This window comes from Drosophila gunungcola, unplaced genomic scaffold (genome assembly GCF_025200985.1).
Source record: "Drosophila gunungcola strain Sukarami unplaced genomic scaffold, Dgunungcola_SK_2 000086F, whole genome shotgun sequence".
In the NCBI taxonomy this organism is placed as follows: domain Eukaryota; kingdom Metazoa; phylum Arthropoda; class Insecta; order Diptera; family Drosophilidae; genus Drosophila; species Drosophila gunungcola.
In genome coordinates, this window is record NW_026453248.1 from 95,526 (window position 1) to 115,760 (window position 20,235).

The window sequence follows — 20,235 nt, forward strand, 5'->3', positions numbered from 1 at the left end:
ATATTATGACCATTTCATCATTATTCATTCATTCTCGTTAGCTTTCGTAAATGCACCATAAAATACACTCCTCATTTGGTTTACGTTTGTAATTATCGCCAGACTTTGGCAGCGGTATTTTTCGTTTTAATCACAAAAAATTGCCCTTAAATTCTTAAGCTTATCAATATGGTTATGCGTTGTATGAAATGGCCTCCCATGTGAATTGAACAATCATTATCGAGAAATGCTTTTAATGGAATTGCTGCAATTGAATTCAACGCACAACGATTGCCGACGACTTAATTCGATCACCTCAGTGGAAACTCGACCCCGAATCGAATTAAATGTTCTTCTTGTTTGATTTTATTGACTTTTAACCGCATTTCCTCATGCTGCTGCCACAAGCAGTTGCAAAATTTCAGTTGCAAATTATTGCGCATACGCCGCGTGGGCCATGCGTTTAATCAACATTTTTGGCATCTCGCTTTTAAGTAATGAGAACGTCGATGGCGCCTTCATCTCCGCCTCATTGGCAGCGGCAGCATCTGTTAAATAATACAAGAAAGGAAAAGCGGAAAAGGTGAAAATCAGGGGGAAATGCCAAGGAAATGGAAGTCATTCAAGGCTGCGGCCATGTCGCATCGATATTGTAAATTACTTTTGCTGCGCTCTATATTTGGCATTGAGAAATCCTTCGCATAAAAAAAAATGGTAAACGCAAAAAAATAATCCTTTTGCTCTGGGTGAAATCACGGAATTATACTGATTTAATGCTTCTGGGGAATCCCAAACTAATCGCCGCCTAGTCGAGCAGACCACACAAATATGTGTATTTACTATAGCCTAGCGTATAAAGAAACTGATACAGATATAAATATCTGGGGCAAGCGGGACCAAAAACCCCATGAATTTTTATGCAAATTCTTTTCGGGTTCAACTTGTTGAGCCAAAGGGATGCCATAAGCTTTTCTCTCTTTATTTTTTTCCTTGTTTTCAGGGGGTTCGTTTGTGTTTGTGAAAAGTGGACTTAAAACAAAGAGGAGACACAAGACAGAATTTTACAAATTAAACAAATAAGACAACAAGGGACAAACAAAGCTCTAATTCGATTTAGACTGAAAAATCCCCTTTCCACCACAGACGGGAAAATTTCGGAAATGACAACGACATGTAAATACTTTTACCCGCACCCCCACAGCAGAAAAAAAAAACAAACAAAACATATCTGAAATACACAAAATACAAAAACGCCAACAAAATAAAAGTAAAACGAATTTTTGGTTGTTGACAAAAAGCCAGAGGCTGGGTGCCTGGGCAAAAGTTTTCTGCGTCCTCCCAAATCGAAAAGCACACGAATGAATTTTCATTCAATTATCTTGAACATTCGCCCGACTCTCCAGTTGGTTTGGTTCGGTTCGGTTTTGTTTTGTTTTGTTTGCTTGTTTTTTGTCCCGTCTGGGGAATGAAACTAGCAGGACGAACTGGACCAAAAGGACGAGCAGGAAGCCAAAGGCCGAGCACGTTGAGGCCATTGTCTTGGCTGCGAATTCATAGCCGCTCTGTTTCAATTTTCGGCCAGCCAAGGTCCTGTCTCCATCCTCGTCCCCAGCCTTTTTATCTTTGTGTGCGAGTATCCCGGTGCCCGATGCCCGGTGCTGTGTGCCATAAAATTTCATTTTATCAAACAATGAAAACGTGTCGGCTCGCACTCAAGGTACACATACTGGTACATACAGAAAAAAACAAGGAATTCCAATTTAATATAAGCTCTTACCAAAACTCAAAATCGTTCAAAATATTTATTTTGCTTAAATATTTCTTACTTTATTGAGTTAAGCAATTAACATCTAATTTGTACTAGAACTCTTTAAGAAATAACTTTTAATAATATTTGGTCAAATCATTAAAATCTAATTATGTTTATATTTACTAAGCTTGCCATTTTCAAGTATTTTTAAATCTTCAAAAAACGGGTTTCTATAAAAGTTTTTTATATTTGCTTACAAACATTGACAAAGTTTCTCTTGTGTGAAGAACGTAAACTATGATTACTTGTTTAAAAAAAAAACAAGAGAAAACATTAAAAGTAACCAAGTGAATTAAATTTGACACATTTTCCCACAGTGTACTTATGCCACAGAGCACTGGGCCGTAATGTCTTTAAAATGGAGTACTCGTATCTTGCGGGCCCCGTGAAGTTTGTTAAGGAAATCATCTGTATCTGTCCTAGGGCAGTAAATGGTGCGATCTGTGTGACGACACTTGTCTTCGGGGTGCTCACCCCTGACCCTTGACCCCTCACTCCTTACTCTTGACTTCTGACCTTCCAACGCCACAACCGATTCCACTTCTATTTCGCCAAACAATTTATATCCACCGCTTATGACCCGGCCGGCCGTCTGTTCTTGATAATTTTCAATTAAACTTGGCCTGCGCCCCTGCTTGTCGCGTATTTTCGCCATTGTCTCCTTCTTTCAGTTGACGCCATTTTTGGTTTTTAATTGGTCGTCATCAGGTCAGCATCAACCTTTGAAATTGTCAAATAATTTACTTGGGCTGTTGATTAGGCCGGAAAAATCGAGGCAGTGGTGCTAGGTGATGGTGGTTGTAAAAAACTTGCCTAATTGCCCCGTCTCGCGGGAGTAGAAAGTGCCAAGGCAAAAGTTTTCCGCCGCTCGTAAAAATGGGCAAATGAAAAGGCGGCGAGAAAATGCGGCAGTTAAATTCCCAAATTGAGTCGAATGAATAAGTAAGTGGGTGCACAATGCGGTTGCAAAATGGTGGGATGGGAGTAGTAAATGAAAACTCCAGCAAAATGCAGCTTGACTTTTCTATTTCTAGTCTACAACAGTGTCGGTTTTTTGTCAAAACTTTAAAATTCAGAAAGCAATTAAAATCGCGTTTATGTATTAAAACTTAAAAAAAAGGTCTTTAATTTTTCACTCGATGATAAATTTAATTTTCGCCAAAAATCATAATGCAACCCCCTAGGAAAAAAGTCTAAATTTGGCTCAGAAATGAATTTTTTTTAAATCGACTATCCAGTTTTTTGGGCACTTTTTAGTTTCTATAGGCATGGGTGCTTAACGTTCGTTAGACTTGTTCAAAAGCTGTAAAACTTCTGAGTGCTTGCACTCAACCCTGAACCCAGCTAAAAAAATTATTCAGCCAAATTTGGCCATCTTGACCCTTGGTTTACCGTCTACAGTTTTTAGAGTGCTTCTGTCGTTTTAACCCAGTTTCCGTCGTGGCCATTGTGGTCATAAAAATACAGCCCCCAAAAAATGTATGACAATTAGGCCGAGAGAAAGAGGTCTATGAATAACCGAAAGGCAAACACACAGGGCCCAAATGTGCTGAGACTGCAGCCGAAAGATATGAGAAAGAGACCCCGGATCTTGTACAATTTGTGACACATGACAAAAACCCAAACCAAACCAGACTCAGAACTCAGTAACAGAAACAGTAACATAAACAGAAACAGAGCGAGAAATATGGAACTGGACTGGGGGCTCAAGCAGCGCTCACCTTGACAACTGTCCCAGCATTTTGACCTAGTGCTAAGCAAAACACAATACAATGCGAAAAGAAAACGCACACTTTTGACCTTTGCCAGTGTGGGAATGTATGAAGAACATGGCCTAGCTGGCACTTGTCTACCCTTTTGGCCTCGTCATTGTTTGCCCCACAGGCCCCAAAAACTGGCAATAAACTTGTCTATTTTAGCACATGCCACAAAAAGAGACGAATGAGGAGGTTTGGGGTTGGGCTATGGAATATGGGGTCGAGATGCGAGGATGGAAGGGTAACGACTATGCCAAGACATTGTTGAGCTCTTTTTAGAGCAGTTCTCATTTCTTTTGTTCGCCGCTGTGTGCGGCACAAGCTCAATTTGAATTAAATTCAATTTTTTTTTTATTTCCATTCTCGGTTCTGTGCAACTTCAAGGTTGCCAACCAACTTGCAACAGCGGCAGCAGCAGCATCACCAGCAGCAGCAGCAACAAACAGGCAACAGCCTTTTTGCATTTGCCAGCGGCCATTAGGCAAGATATACCATACCGTACCGTACCGTACTGCATTTGCCGCCCCATTTTGGCCAGTTTTTGAACAGATCCCACGCTCGGCTGGCCTGATTTCTATCCTTCTGCTTTTAAATACCCATTAAAAAGGGTAAATTTGTTTGCCATCCGGCAGAAGATCAATAATACAGCCATTTTTAAATATTTCGTTAACTTTTTGTCAAATATTATTTGCTTAGTTTTAGTGAGATCTAAATAGCCATACAGATAAAGTGCAAGTTTTTAGTCAACCAAATTTAGGAAGTAACTAAATTACTAAATTAATATTATTATTTTATTATTATATTTTATTATTATTATTTTGCTCTGCGGAAGCTTTTAATATTATCTGTTATTTATAACTATCTATATATAAACTTAAAGAGTACCCAGTACCTCAAAGTGCGAGCAGTCAACTAAATATATTTGTTTTTTTTTTTTTGTTTTGGCCCATTTTTTTTTTGTTTCCATTCTTTTTATTCCTTCTCGCATTTTGCCTGCTTTCAATCTTTGTGTTTGGATTTTTCGGGGGGCGCCCGTAGATGAAAAGGCGCATTCCAAAAAGCTGCCTTGCAATTAAGAAATTTGTCAGTTTGCAGTGCAGCCAAACGAAATGGCAATGAAATGAAATCAAATGAAATGAAATAAAAAGCATTCAATTCAACTGAGAGAAGAAGAGAAATCCGTGTGGCACAAAGGCAGTCCGTCTAATGAGCGCATAATTAAGGAGCAAAAACGCCGATGATGATTCTGCATAAGTTGCTTTATAAATTTCATTTTGAGTTGTGCGAAATATGCCCAGACCTCTGCTGATGATGATGTGGTGCCGGCTTTGCCCGATGCCTGATGCCTGGTGGTGTCGTTGTCCTAAAACTGGGACGTAGCCAACTTTTGCTCTGCTATCTGCCGCACTTCCTGTTTCCTGTGACACTTCCCCACTTTCTGCTCCCCCCTTTGAAACAACAGCAACAACAACAACAACAACATTGGCTTCCTGTACATCGTCTATGCCATTATGGCCACTTGAGTTGATGCCAAAGCTGCCATTTGTGGGGGTCCCTCTCCTCCTCGCAGCAACTCGCCGTAAATTTTTTGTTTAGTCCTTCGTCCTCGTCCTTTGGCACCGTGGATGCCACCATTGGATGTAATTTTTCGGCTCTTTGAGCGCACAAGTTGCCACGATTTATGTGCAACTCCGGCAAACAGCTACAAATTTGGCTAAGAGCAGCCGCATACCGACTAAGTGCATTTGGCCGTTTTGCATATTTAGCATTAGACACTGGACACTGCACTACATCCTTTTTTAAAAAAAAATGAGGGGTCACCAGACACTGTTTGTATCTCATCACAACAAGGCTACAAAAAAAGTAGTGAAAGGAAAATTCCAGGAGTGCTTTTAAAATTCAATAAAAACTGGCTGCATATTTAAAAAGGGCTTTTCTAAATCGTTTTTACTTCATTGATTTGCGGCTTGGTCACCATTCCCATCTGCTTTGTTCTACACCATCATTATTGCCATATCACTTGCAATGCAGTCAACATTGCACTATCATAATATTTTTAATATTATTGGTCATCAAATTAAATATTAATTTAAAATCATTACATTATGTTGCAAGGCAAAATACCATTGTTTTTCATTAAAGTAAGTATTTATTTGCCATTAAGTGACAAATAAAATAAAGTAATATGCATATATGAATTTGTAATTTCAAAGCAACAAGGCAAATTTAAACAAGTTGAGCATTATTAACAAGAGCAGTGGGGTATGATTTTGATATTATTAAATTTGTATTTAATCTGCATAAATTATATATAGAAGAATTTATATACTTTTCTAACTTGTATATGCTTTGTGTATGAAACTCCAATGTTCAATTTGTACTGAAGTTTGGTTTTTGTAACAGTCTCTCTCGTTTCCTCACCTCCTGAATATCCTGATTTTGCTAGCCAGCTGCTTGTTGCATTTTTGGTTTAACAAACTTCCTGATTTTCTCCGTCCTTCGTCCTCAGTCCTTCGTCCTCTGCCCGCAGCTTAAATTACACACTTCCGCCTTCCTTCCTGGGCATTCTGCTGTTCGCAGTTCGCAGGCCGTTCAACTTCCTAAACGGGTTTGTCAGCTCGCCTGCATACTTCCGGCAGGAACAGCTGGCCCTGGTCCTGGTTTCGGTCCTGGTTTTGGTCCTAGTCCTGGTCCTAGTTCTCGTCCTGTTCTGTGGTGTCCTGCACCAAACTTATGTTCATATTAACTGGGCTCAAAAGGGCGAACGGAGGGGAAAACTGGGCAGTCTGTTCCGCCATTATTGGTATTTAACAAGGGAAATGTTGCTGTTATACGAGCATCATCGGTTTGTTTCCGTTTCCGTTTATCGCTTCATATTGAACTAATTACCATGCAGACCCAGAGAATGAATAGCAAAAAAAGCAATTCAAATGTTTAAGCCCCAACATTTGCAAGTGCTTTGAAAATATTTGTTTGTCCAGATTTCGAGGCTTTAAATTTCATGAAAATTCTGTGTTATGGGCTTAACAAGTTCAAACTTGTACATACTTAGTTTGTCATTCAATTTTATTTATCATATTTATACCCTTGCAGAGGGTATTATAATTTCAGTCAGAAGTTTGCAACGCAGTGAAGGAGACGTTTCCGACCCTATAAAGTATATATATTCTTGATCAGCATCACTAGGAGAGTCGATCTAGCCATGTCCGTCTGTCCGTCTGTCCGTCTGTCCGTCTGTCCGTCCGTTTATATGCAAACTAGTCTCTCAGTTTTAAAGCTATCTGCATGAAACTTTCCCAAAAGTTGTCTTTCTATTGCAGGTAGTATATAAGTCGGAACGAGCCGGATCGGACGACTATAGCATATAGCTCCCATAGGAACAATCGGAAAAATAAATGAAAAAAATTATAACTTTGCTGTTTTTTAATTTTTTGTTTAGTTCTTCGACATATAGTAATGGTAAAATATTTCCGATTTACGGTTTAAATTTCATCAAAATCGGACGACTATAGCATATAGCTCCCATAGGAACAATCGGAAAAATAAATGAAAAAAAATTATAACTTTGCTGTTTTTTAATTTTTTGTTTAGTTCTTCGAGATATAGTAATGGTTTAATATTTCAGAATTACGGTTTCAATTTCATCAAAATCGGACGACTATAGCATATAGCTCCCATAGGAACAATCGGAAAAATAAATGAAAAAAATTATAACTTTTCTGTTTTTTAATTTTTTGTTTAGTTCTTCGACATATAGCAATGTTTAATTATTTCAGAATTATGGTATAAATTTTATCAAAATCGGACGTCTATAGCATATAGCTCCCATAGAAATAATAAAAATATATAAATAACTATCTAATAATTGAGCTGCAAATAATCATAGTTTCAATGTTTTTTTTTTAGCACATACTCAAGTAAATCATAATTTAAATGTTTTCAAAAGTATTTAATTAATGCAATAGCTGCAAGGGTATATGAACTTCGGCTTGCCGAAGTTTGCTTTCCTTCTTGTTTTTCTTAAATGGTGTAAATAACTGTATTTAAGTGACATTTAAGATCAAAGATAGGAATATCTAAATATAATGGCAAGTTTTTTGTTTTCAAATTTTTTCTTTATCCATTTTTCGTTTATAAATTATCTTGTTTATAAAATAGCTCTTCATCATACTCGAATGTTTATTAGTTTTAAGCTCTTGCATTGATTTAATCTGTGTGTTCTAATATAATACATTTTGTTCCAGCCACTGACACAACCTGTTGTTGTCGCTTTTGAAACAATTTATGAAACTACGCATCGTTTTCACATCGCTTTCTTGCCAAGCAGCTGGAAACTTTTACCACTGCATTTCCTTTCTTTTCCAACTTTTCCTTGCCCTTTCCCTTTCTGTTTCTTTTCGAACGAACGAACGAGCAAACCACTACACTACCCACCAAAAAAATAATAGGCACACCCGAGCAGTCGCCGAAGGAAATGCCGTGAAAAGTTTTGGCTCTCGGCTGGGGTTTTCTTGGTTTTTGTGCCAAAAATTAATTAGGCTAATTAAAATGCTGGCATTGGAGGGCGGCGGATAAAGATGAGAAGCCGTAGCGAAGAACTGGTGGTGGTGGCGGTGGTGCCAACAAAACTTCAAGTTCAAAGTTCTTCTTTGGGCGGCGCACTTGGCACACTTGATTGAATGAAAACTTTGCCACCTGTCGAGAGGCGCAGGAAAAGGAAAAATTAATTAACCTGGACGACGTGCAGTTTTTTAATCTGGCAAACAGTTGGCCAAACTCGAAACTCGAAATATAATTAAGCTGTTTTGTTGGGCAGTTGTCGTTGTCATTGTCGTTGTCGTCTTTTTTTTGCCACCCTCGGGGGATCTTGAAATCAATTAGCGCATGTCAGTCGTAGTCCGGAAAATCGGGATCAGGAATAAGAATGGGAATGGGAATGAAATCCGAAATGTGAGGGGTCACCACTTTGGACAGTCTGGGCCGCGGGTCATTTGCCATCTGCCGTGCAAGCGAATAAAAAAACAAAAAATTAAAAAAAAAACGTTGTCCCAAGTGCGCGACACTGCCATCCGCGTTTTTTCACGGCCACGCCATTTTCCCACCCTCTTTTCACGGGCTTTTCCACGCATGGCCGCCGGCCACTTGAGCTCCGGTTTCAACTGCTGCTCTGCAATTTAGACTTTGGTTTTTCATTTAGGTGTCCGTGTGTTGTTGTCACACTTTCGGGGCAGGTGTGTGTATGTGTGTAAGGAAACAGAAACTGGATCGGCAGCTGGATGAAAATGTAGCCACTTAAAATACAGAGCTTTTAAAGTGCTCGAACTTGGACCATTAACAGGGCAAGCGTATTTGCAGCTTATGAGTTTTGATGGCACTTGACCAAAAGTTTAAACTTTCCTTTTGGTTAAAAGTCTTTAGATTTCTTTTACGATTAATTGTTTTTTTTTTTTCATAATATTGACACCAGTTTGAGGGCACCTTTTGTGTGTTTATGTGTTATGTTTTCCATATTGTTGGGCTTTAAGTTAATTATTCACATTTTGACATTTAATTGAGGGTTTTATTTAAATGGTTTCTGTGCAAGTTTTATTTTTTTTTTTTTGTTAGAGACTAATATGTATTGCAGCTTACTTTCCATTTATAAAAATATTTATTTCTAATAATAAATTTGAGATAAGTTGTATAATATATATCTTTAAAAGCCAGAAAAGATTTGATTGATTTGAAATGATTTCAATATCCAATTAGTAGAAAAATAAATGTCTTTAGAATTTTTCAACTGCTTTTCGGAGGTCGCCGACTGGTAATTTGAGAATCGCCAGAGATGTGCCCCATTGAAACTGCTGCTACTCTTCACCTGCGCTAGTCAAAGGTCAAGTACAACTACGATTCGCCAGCAATTTGCCACCGCCGATTGCTTTTTTTTTTTTTTTTGGTTTTTTTCCGATTTTTTTTTTTTTTGGCATCGTATTGCTAAATGCCTTCATTAAAAGCAGCAAGTGTGCAGCGTGCTCCCAAAAACGCACCCAGCGACTACAACGACCTTACCTTTTCAGGTGGGCGGTGAAAAGTGGGGGCGGGGCCGAATGGCAAAAACAAAGAGCATGTGCAGCATAAAGGCGGCTAAAAGTGCTTCAGCCCGCAAAGGCAAAAGTTGGCTGACATGGTACAGGGTGAAAAAAAAATGTCTAAAATCAAAAACTTGCTCTGAAACATGAGTATACTTCGGCGGAGAGGCGGTCATTTAAAATCGATAATAATTGGTATTGCATGTCATTTTATGTATTTAAATTCTTATTAAAATTATTGGTACGAGTTTTTTGCTTTTCAGAACATTTAATTTAATTTTTTTTTAGGAGATTTTGATATATTATTTAATTTTTTTATGTTTGTGCTAGATGTTTAAATCAAATTTAAATTTCAAAAAACTCATTTAAATAAAAGCAAACATTTTTGATTAACTTTAAGCTATAAATTATTTTATATTTAAATTGGTGAATGGTACCTTTTTAATTAATCAATTTTACGCTTCATTTAAAAAGAGCTTTTTTGCATCAGTGCACATGTGCCAGTTGCATTTGAGCAGCTGACTTTTCATAGTGGGTGGTGATGGGTGTCGAGTGGATGGGATCACATCTGTTGTTGTTCTTGCCCAACTCCTCGGGTTCCGCGTCGCTTGGTCCTTTTATGCTGCATTTTTAAGCCAACTGACAACCCAAGCTCTATATCTCCAAAGCCCCCTCTCCCCCACCACCTTTTTTCACCCACCTGCTCTTTTTATCAAGGCAATTTGCTATGTCGCTGTGAAATAGGCAACTTTTGTGCAGATGCGGGCCCTGCAAAAAGGGTTGCCAACTGTTGATGCAGTCAGAAGTGGGGGGTGGGCGGTTTCTTTTTTTCTACCCACCTACCTCCCGTGCAATCGAAGGCTCAAGGCCGCGGCTGTCATGTACACGGGGCCCAAAAATGGAGCCTTCGTGGCAGGGATTGAATTCCGTGATTGGATTGAAGAACAAGAAGCCCTTACACGTGTAAATCACGATTTTTGGTACCGTAATATCAAGGTTGTCAAGCAGGAAATTGCACGCATTTATTGTGTAAATATAACATACATAGGTCTAGGATTTTTATAGAACTCGTTTGAACTTGTCCTGGGTTGGCTTACATTGAATTACTAAATATGCCAAACTAAAATTGCATATGTATAATCCTATCTTAATACAGCTGCTGTCATAAAAATATTACTTTTAATAGCATACTAAGCTAGTTTTGAACCTCATTTGAAATTTGTGTCTATATTTTCATCATGCTTTATAATAAAGCTGTACTATTAACTAAAAAGTCACATATAGCAATCCAAATTTAGCATAAGTAGAGTATGTAAAAATATTTGTTTATAAAAATTGATTAAAAACTATTGACTATTATTATGACCGTAGCAGTATTTTATCTCAATAAAATAGCATCCGTTGGTCTAGCTATAAGCTGCTTCAGTTTCGAGATTAATGGGCCCACAACTGCACATATAAGCCCTCTTGTCCCATGTGAGCACATCACATCAATTAGATGATCGCAGCTAGCAATCAAATCAATGGCACAAATGGCTTCGGGCACAAAGACACCATTGCAGGGGCCAGAAAGCAAAGGGTCCGTGTGTAGCCAGGTGCATTTATCAATTTAGCCGAGCCCCGCAGCGCAAGTGGCAACAATGCCGGCCAAGAGACACGATATGACACGGAGGACCAAGGCAGCTGCAGTTTGGCCAAAACAATGATGGCTAACAAACTAAAGACGAAACCCGGACAAACACAGCAAAATCCACCTCTACATCAAGAAAAAAACTCATTGACATTCTCTAGCTCCATAATACTTCTTCGGGTTAAAATACATTCTATATTTGCAAGCACTCATATAATATAATAAATAAAGTTTTCATCACTTTATATGCCTATACAAATATGATATGTTCACATGAATACATCTAAGATTGCTTGTCTGGTAATAAACTAAAACCTATAGTTTTTAATCTTAAATAATCTTAATTGTACCATAATATGTATATGGTACTAACATGTTTCATATCAAAAGCTAATGATCTATAAATTTAAACGATTAATATAAATCTAAACGAAAATATTAAAATGAATAGCTTAAAGTTAATAATGTTTATAATTTATATTATTATAAGCACAATTTTAATTTTGGTAAGTTAGTTACCAAATTTTTATTAAGTTTTTTTTTATTTATATGGGTTAAATTGAACTTTACAAAATATGGTAAAATATTTGTTTTCCCTCCGTGTAATAGCAAACTTCCGGCAGTTTGGCAGCCACTCGGTACAGTTGCAATTGTTTTTGGCCCAACAATGGCTTGCTCTCCTGCTCCTCAAATCCTGGCCTTGCACTTGCACCTTCGTCTACACCTGAATGCCAATCTAAAACAGAATCTCAGCCCGACGATACAATGTGCCCGGCCGGCCGGCCAGTCCTGATGCGAACGTTGTAATTAATGCCTCGAGCGGCTGGGATCTTGGACTACGACTACTAGACATTGTTTTTGGCCCGGAGAAACAATGGCGACGACAATAGCCAGATTCCTCTTGGCCCTGGCCTTAAACATCAACACAAAACACAGGAGGTAAAAAACAAAAACTAAAACTTAAAACAGGCCAACAAAGAAAATAACAACATAAGCAGAGCACCATCATCACAGGTCGTCATCCCAATTCGAAAACTGGGCAACTTAACGGTGATGGAAACACCGAGAATGAAATGTTTTATTAAACCCCCCCCCCCCTCCCCCCCAAAAAACAGACTGCCAACAACAATAACGAAATCGGATTAAATATGCACATAGAAGCTGAATCGCATGCATATGCACAGCTAAGAGTGAAATATGGGTGTGTGTGTGTGTGTATGTGGTTCGGAAAATTCGTACATACATTCATATTTGCTGGGAAAGTATTTAATAACTGGTGAATACGGAAATCAATCGAGCTGGCTTTTATGAGCTAGCCTATTTCCGTTTTTACTGCCACTTAAATCCCTAAAACATTGAGGTATTACTTTACAAACTTAAAATAACACTATAATTGGCTTAGCAAGGGCACATATTTTATGATTTTATTAAACTTTTAAAAGAGACATACATAATAAGTGTCTCCAAATAATTAAATTACACAGGACATTATAAATAGTTGAAAAATCACATACTTCATACTTAAGTAAACCATGTTTTAGAAAACAATAGTTGTACGTTATTCGTTGATGTATAGCATCCATGTTTTGCATTAAAGCATTTATCATTATCAATAATTTTATTCTACACTATATCTATGAAGAAATTAGCTTACAATTTTCTCTTTGAACCACCAAGGGAATCACTCAAATAATCAATGAGCCATAAAGCCATCGGACTGCATTATGTCTTTCTATTTATATCTATGCTCATTTAAGTGGAATTTGAATTGAAAATAAGGGCTTCATTTTTTGTCCAACTTGTGACAGTTTTGCAAATTGATGAGAAGTGAAAGCCAAAAATGGCAAACTAGGAAAGCACTTTGCTATTTTCCAGTTTCCATTCTCCATTTGCTATTTGCGGGCGGACACGGGACACGTTTTATATCAGGTCAATCGAATAAAATCGATAATTAGCCGTTTGCATATCACGCATACGCCGCATTGGCCACACAACTGTTGACAAAACTGTTGAGCACGACCAGCCCACCTTTTGCCTATCACACTTCTGCCTGGGTCTTGGCAATAAATCAGAATTTAATTGGCATCTAATGTGCAATTCTCTGGCTAATGCAGCAAAATGGTCAGCAATGCATATTTAATGGATCAGCATTATAACGAAATTATTTGATTGCTAATTACAGCCAACCAAAATGGGCGCAAAAAAAAAATCAGCGCGCAGGACGTAAAAAAAAAAAAAAAAAACAACAACTGACCATGGCGAAACCTCAAAATCCCACAAAACGACAAGGCAACTTAATTTTCGGCCAAATGTTCTGCCACTTGAGGCGATTTACCAATACGCCCACACTCCGTCGTGTTGGGCAATCAATAAATCTAATGAAAATTTCTTCGCTCCGACCTGTCAACAAATCGAACTTGTCCTTAGACCACACTTGCAAAATTTTAAGTCGGGGCTTGAAAACGTCTACCGTTATTGTTTATGTGAATTCTGATAATGTAATTTATTGATAAGCCAATTGAGGACTATAGAGTCACAAAAAGCACTTTCACAATGAAAAGACTTATAAAATAATGTAAGCTTTTTAAAAACGTAAGATATAAGAGCATTACTATAAATGTAGATTTTGTTGACTAGAAACTTTTGGCCTGCAAAAAGCCACCAACTTGCTATCAACTTATTAAATAGGTGAAAATTTTATTTTATGAAAAAAGTAAGCGTACAAAAACATTGGAAAGTATTTGGAACACAAAATGCAATTTATATATTTTTAAACCAATAATTGAAATCCAACCAAGAAAAATCGTAGGGATCAAGGCTTCAAGATAACTTGACCATTCAAAATTCTAGCAAAAGTTGTGTTATTATGGTCACACATTTTGGAGGCCAATTTGTCGCAGTGGACGAGCATGTTCTTGCCCATGTCCATGTCCATGCTCCGTGCCCTCCAGCTTAGCGTGCAATTCAATTAAAGTTGCATAAGGCCATTGGACAATGGGTCCTCCGCGCACCGGCCCCCTCATCGGTTACTCTGAACAATCTGCCACCCAGTTTTGTGACAAGAATGAATGAACAATGGCTTTGGCTTTGACTTTGCCTTTGGCTTTGGCATCGGCGGCCTTGGCAGCTCCCGGGGCTAAAATATTGGGATGAAATTCAACGATGGGTGTGGGATTTTGATTTTACCAGCATTGAAAGCCGAGAAAGCTGGGAAAGCTGAGAGCATACATATTAAATTACCAAGTGGCAAGTCAATTGGCATATGTCAGCGTGCCACACACACACACACACACACACAAGAATGCTGCAGTAGCAGCACTCTGCCAAAATTGCCAAGTTAAATGAAGTCAAAAATGTAAATTTCATTTGCCAGTTGATGTTGAAGATGTAGAAACGGGCAACCGAAAGACCCAATTAGAGGGCGGAACGCGTGTGGGCGTGGCAGTTGGCGTTGCCAAATTACAGTTACCAGCTGTTGCGCCAAAGCCAGAGGATTTTGTCTACGGGGCGGCTCTAGAAAACCCCACAACACCCACACACATCCCCCCTCCCCTAAGAATTCTAGAAACCAAGAGAACCCCACAAATACACGAACTCAAACATTTTTCGCTAGCAACATGTGTTTCCATTTTCCACCGCACCTACAATCCTACTAGACCCCAAATTCTGGCAACCGAAACAATAAAAAGAAACCAAGAAAGACTTTAAGATACCCGGTAAATAAGCTGATTACCAAACAGAATTTTATTGTTATGTTATTATTATTGAAAATTGATCCAGCATTCTAAGGATCAGAATTAAAGGGAAAAGAACAAAAATCTCAGTTGGTATAAGGATTTTTATAAGTGTGTAATAAGTGAATTTGTTTTTATTTTAAAATTTATATGCATATAAAAGCCTTGTTAAAATACCTTATTTGAAATTCAATATACTCGTGTATTCAACAAATGCCGGGTATTCAAATAGGAACCGAAATTAATTTGTAGAAGAAAATCTGTGAAAACGCATTTTGCGGCAAACAGAAATTAAATGACAAAAGACATAATTGCATAATTAAGTGCTCAAGACAATGAGAGGGAAGTGAGTGAGGGAAAGAGAGAGAGAAAGAGGGAAAGAGAAGCAGCTATCGACAGGAAGAAAAGAAAATTTCCTTTGTTTTGCGGGCCATTAGCAAGTGGACTAATGATCTACCGAAACTGGCGAGCTTCTGGCTCAGCTTGTAATTAATGACAAACGCAAAGGGTGGGCAGAGGGAAACTTTGCCGGCAAACACTGGGAAATGAGGCAATTTCCCCAAAACTCAGAACTTCGAGTTCATTCCTCGGTCTGTCAAATAGAGATTCCGTAATTGTCTAGGGGTTTTGGATTCGGTCGGCAGGGAGGTGGCCTTTGAATCCAATTGTGCGAATGATATATGCATGGGAAAAGCTATAAATCTGTACTGCTCAGATATGGCATTTTAATTACAACCGACTGCAGGTCAATAGGCTCAAAGGGATTGCAAATGGCAGGTGATCTAGTTACTCTGAACTTTGTATGAACAGATTTTATTTTTTAAGTATTTGATATGCCTTAAAATGTATAATAAACTTTGTTTTATTGCCATTAACAATTAAAGCCTTATTAAAAAATACATTTATTTACAAGTAAATCTTGAAAGGAAAGAAATGTTACAACATGCTCAACTGAAAGGAAAGTGATAAACTTTCATGTGTCACTGATTGCTGCACATTGAACCCCAGCCAAAAGGTTAAGTTCACATGGTCCCTAAAAATAACCCCAGTGAAAAGCCATTAAATTGATGTTCTTTTCGCCGCTCAATCAAGTTTTTTTGGCGGGAAATCTACTGCTGCTGTTGCTTTTGGCGTCGGCATTGTTTTTTATACACATATTTTCCCGCAAACTCTGCATTTCCCCCGTCAATTGGAAAATAGATCCATGTGGGCGGTGGGGGGAAATAGGGAAAAGGGGACTATATATTGTGGGCACTGGTACGAAGTACGATATCGTGGCAGCTGCGTCATTTTGGCATTTGGCAATAAGCAAATAAATAAATAAATCATTTGTGTGCATAGCCAGCGGTAGATATCGCCAGATATGGCCAGGAATTGATATGGTATGGCATGTGTGCCATACTGAGTGGATGTGCGCCACTTGAAAGTGGCAGAGGAAATGGAAGTTGACTGCGTTGACAGTAGACGGCGCCAAATCGGCTGACTACTGTCCTCCTCCACAATCGCCAAGTGGCACACATAGCGTATGCGCGATACGCCACCCCGACAATTATGAACATGTTTTTCCACGGCGGAAGGCACACTAAACATATTTCAAATCGATGGCGCTTTTATGACTCACACACGAGCTCACACATATACATTTCTCTTTCAAAAACTATTTTAAGGCATTTAACAAAGCGTCATAAGAAAACGAAACGAGAAGAAAAGAAAATATCAGGAAAAGCGGACTTTTAAAAGCAATTTGGCCAGTGGCTTTAGCTGCTTCTTTATATTTCCGATTCTTCTTCGTCGTCGCCTTTCAAGTGTCCATCAACATGTTTGACAAGTGCGCTGATTTGGCCACCTCACTCCAAAAGTAAAAAGTACAAAAAAAAAAATCATACCACCCAGTATCGTCTGTGTGAGTCATTATTTGGCCATGCTTGCAATTTCCGCTGGCCAACCATCTCATCCCGATTCCCCCCACCCCACCCGGAAGTTGTTAGTCGGGCCAGGGCCATGTTGTTTCGGCCAGCTCTCCTCCAAGCGCCAACCTCCTGCCTAATGAATAATGCAACAGTCTCTCTGGGGGCGGTGAAGTGATGTAGCAGGTAGCCCCGAATATAAGGTTGCAAAAACTACCAGCCCAGCAAAAAGCGAGAGCGAGAGCGAGAGAGAGAGGCAAACTTTCACCAATAAAATATTTAAATCGAATACTTTGCCAGATAAGAGAGCTGGGCGCAATCGGGGGGAGGGTGTAGGAATCATTTCGGTTAGTCTGCTTTAAATCTGCAGACTATGTTGATCGCCCGTCCACGGCGCTTCTCGCAGAGATTATCATCTCAAGGTTGACTCATTTGCGGTCCCTTCACAGTGCCCCTCTCCGCGCTTCTCATCCCATTCACCTAAGCCATTCTACAGAGTCGCTTTGTAAAGCCTTTCAACAGAAGCAATTTAGAAAATGTAATTTGAATTAGCACTTTTCACCCGCGCTTCGTACTAAGCTTTTCTTTAACCAATTCATAAAAAGGACATTTTATATTTTCGAAATAAACTTAACTTGCATGTCATGTCAAAAGTTATTATGATTTGCACATTATTTATAAATTTGTAATAAATTAACCAATATACTTACATATGTCAAGCTCAAGAAAAGAAATAGACCCTGAAAAGATAAAAGCAAAAAACACAATGTCAAAATGTAGTCTAGTCAACATAATTTGAGATATATGATTAATTTTATAAACAATGTTTAAAAACCCAATAATTTTAGATGTAACAAAGCCTTGTGGTTGCGACTTGTTTGTGACAAGCCTAATCACAGTATTTCCCTGCACTCAATTTGACTGTTCGAAGGTTTATCAAGTGTTAATCCAGTCCTTTCAGTGCGTAAGCCATTGGTAAACGAAACCAAGAACTAGGTAAACATTTCCCATTTCGGGACAATTAATCAAATATTTTTTCATTGAATTTCCAGGAAAGAGGGCTGGCAGGCAGGCAGACAAAAAGGCAGGAGACAAATGTTGAACTAAGCCATATCACATGACCGTGGGCCAGGTTATAGTATTCTGGCCCGGATCGAGGGTCCCGTTCCCGGGGCGTTAATGGGCCAACTGACAGACAGGCCGAATGATGGATGACATGGTGGGGTTGTTTTGCCATACGAGTTATGCGTGTTCGAGTGTGAGGGCAAAAACAAGGCGCTATGTGTTTGGATATCACTGGATATGACTTCAAACCTTTCTGCCATCACCCCCTTCGTACTCCACACTCCCCCTCCCCATAAATATCACTCATAAATCGCATTTGTGCATTTGCATTAGATGCAGCTCGTTGGTCGCAATGAGCAACAATGTCAAACTTACTGCCGCCATCGCCATCGCCATCTGCATGCAAATCTGTCCGGGATGCTATGCAAATCCTGTTTTACAGCCCTCAGACTATGACTATGACTATGACTATATATAAATGCACTGTATGTGCATGCTTGGCTTAAGCCCGAGGTCTGGTCTGGTTTGGTTTGAGCTGGTCTATATCTATACGGCTATAAGGAGTACTATATATATGGATACATGGCACTGTCTTTGGCTTTGGATTTGGCTAGAGGGGGACTCGGCTTTTACTTTGATTTTATGGCATACGACGGACATAAAATATGAATGGATTATCGCACACAATCGCACGCAGACTTTCAAAGTGCAGCAGGCGACAAATGTGTGACTTTCTAATCCTTCGAGGTCCTCAAAGATACTTTGTATACGCTTTAAGTTTGATTTTATTGCAAGGTAGGTGTTCAATTTTCAAATTTCGTTTGATCTACTATTTAGTTCAAAACAGTTCGTTTGATGAAACAGTCGTTTTTTTCTTAAATTCAAAATAACTATATGAAATTGCTTCCATTTTTACAATTGCGGCACAGTTTCTTTTGTTTTTCTACAAATAATTCAACTGGCATCAGCATTTGATAAACTAGAGGAAATGTCGATATCATCACCATGATTATAATCAGAATGAACACGATCACGATTCGGGCTAAAATAACTTTAAATTTCACCAACCACTTTAATAAAGAAACATGAAAATAACAAAAAAAAAAATTAGTTTACGTTATGCAAACACAAATAAAAAAATTGTATTATGGGGGTGTAGTGACCAACAAATCAATTTATTAAACTAAATTTATGTTCACTGAAGGTTGCTTCCTTTCTTGTTTATTTTAAAATAAACTTAAAACACTTTTTTTTGGTTTTTTGGTTCAAGTTTTACCAAAAATTGTTCAAATAAAATTTCGAAAAACCGGTCACAGCGAGACCTGGGTCAATTGATTATCGATATGAAGTACTTTCATTTTTTGATTTTGGATGTTTCGAGACCCTCTGGTCTTAGTTTTTAGTATTCTATGTAAATGTAATGTAATATTCATTTAAATGTCGCATTTATCAATTATTTTAACCGTTTCGTCGAAGAAAATTCCCAAGAACGTGTCTTATTTTTACACAAATTAACCCTACTCACAAGGTAAATGACAGTCGATAATAGTTGTTGAGTTTCTGTTGAGAAGCTTGGCTGTGAAGCGTGAAAAGCACAGCGAAGGGTGCTTAGGGTGCAGGATATTCTATATCCATATGCTTCATTTAATTCCTAAGACCTTGTGTATGTGCTATTTTCCACCTATTTTCCCTTTCTCCTCCTTAAGTTTTGCATTCTTTGGGAAAATCTTCTGTCTGCCCCAGTACTATAAGTGTGGGTGTGTGTCTGGTGTTCGCTGTGTGTGTGCGCTTGTCATTTGTTTATTTTACGCCACATCGCCTCGTGTGACATCATTGCATTGACTTAACGATGACGACGAGAACTTATCAACTTTATCAGCTTTAAAGACGTATCGATGCCTGATGCTTTTCTTAAAAATGTTCTCTTTGCTCTTTTTTTTTGTATTTTCAACATTTTCCTGTACTTGTCACCTTTGCCGCCGCTGTTTGTTTACGAGCAGACATCGCAATTTGTTTTATTTTCTTCAGCACTGTCTTCTTTAAGGTCTTCCTTTTGTTTTTGGGTTAACGCCTTGAGCGAACTGTAAACAAAACCGCAGTGAGTTTTCCACGCATACATACAGAGCACCATCGTACATTAAGACGAGCACTTTAAACTGTAAAATTTCCAGTAAAATTTGGTCTATATACTATTTAATTTGAAAAAAAATATAATTTCATATTTTATTTTGTTTAAACGTAAGCACAAATAGTGCTATCGTGACATAAGGTCTACTGTAATTGTA

General features: G+C 38.4%; 1 protein-coding gene across 1 annotated transcript in view; it reads right to left on the reverse strand.

Annotated features, from left to right (window-relative positions):
- Positions 1–20,235, reverse strand: part of LOC128264945 (uncharacterized) — an 88,669-nt gene that overhangs the window by 47,528 nt on the left and 20,906 nt on the right. Inside the window, exon 3 of the mRNA XM_053000672.1 lies at positions 17,596–17,625. The gene's annotated coding sequence lies outside the window, so the exon portion shown is untranslated. The remainder of the gene's footprint in view (positions 1–17,595; positions 17,626–20,235) is intronic.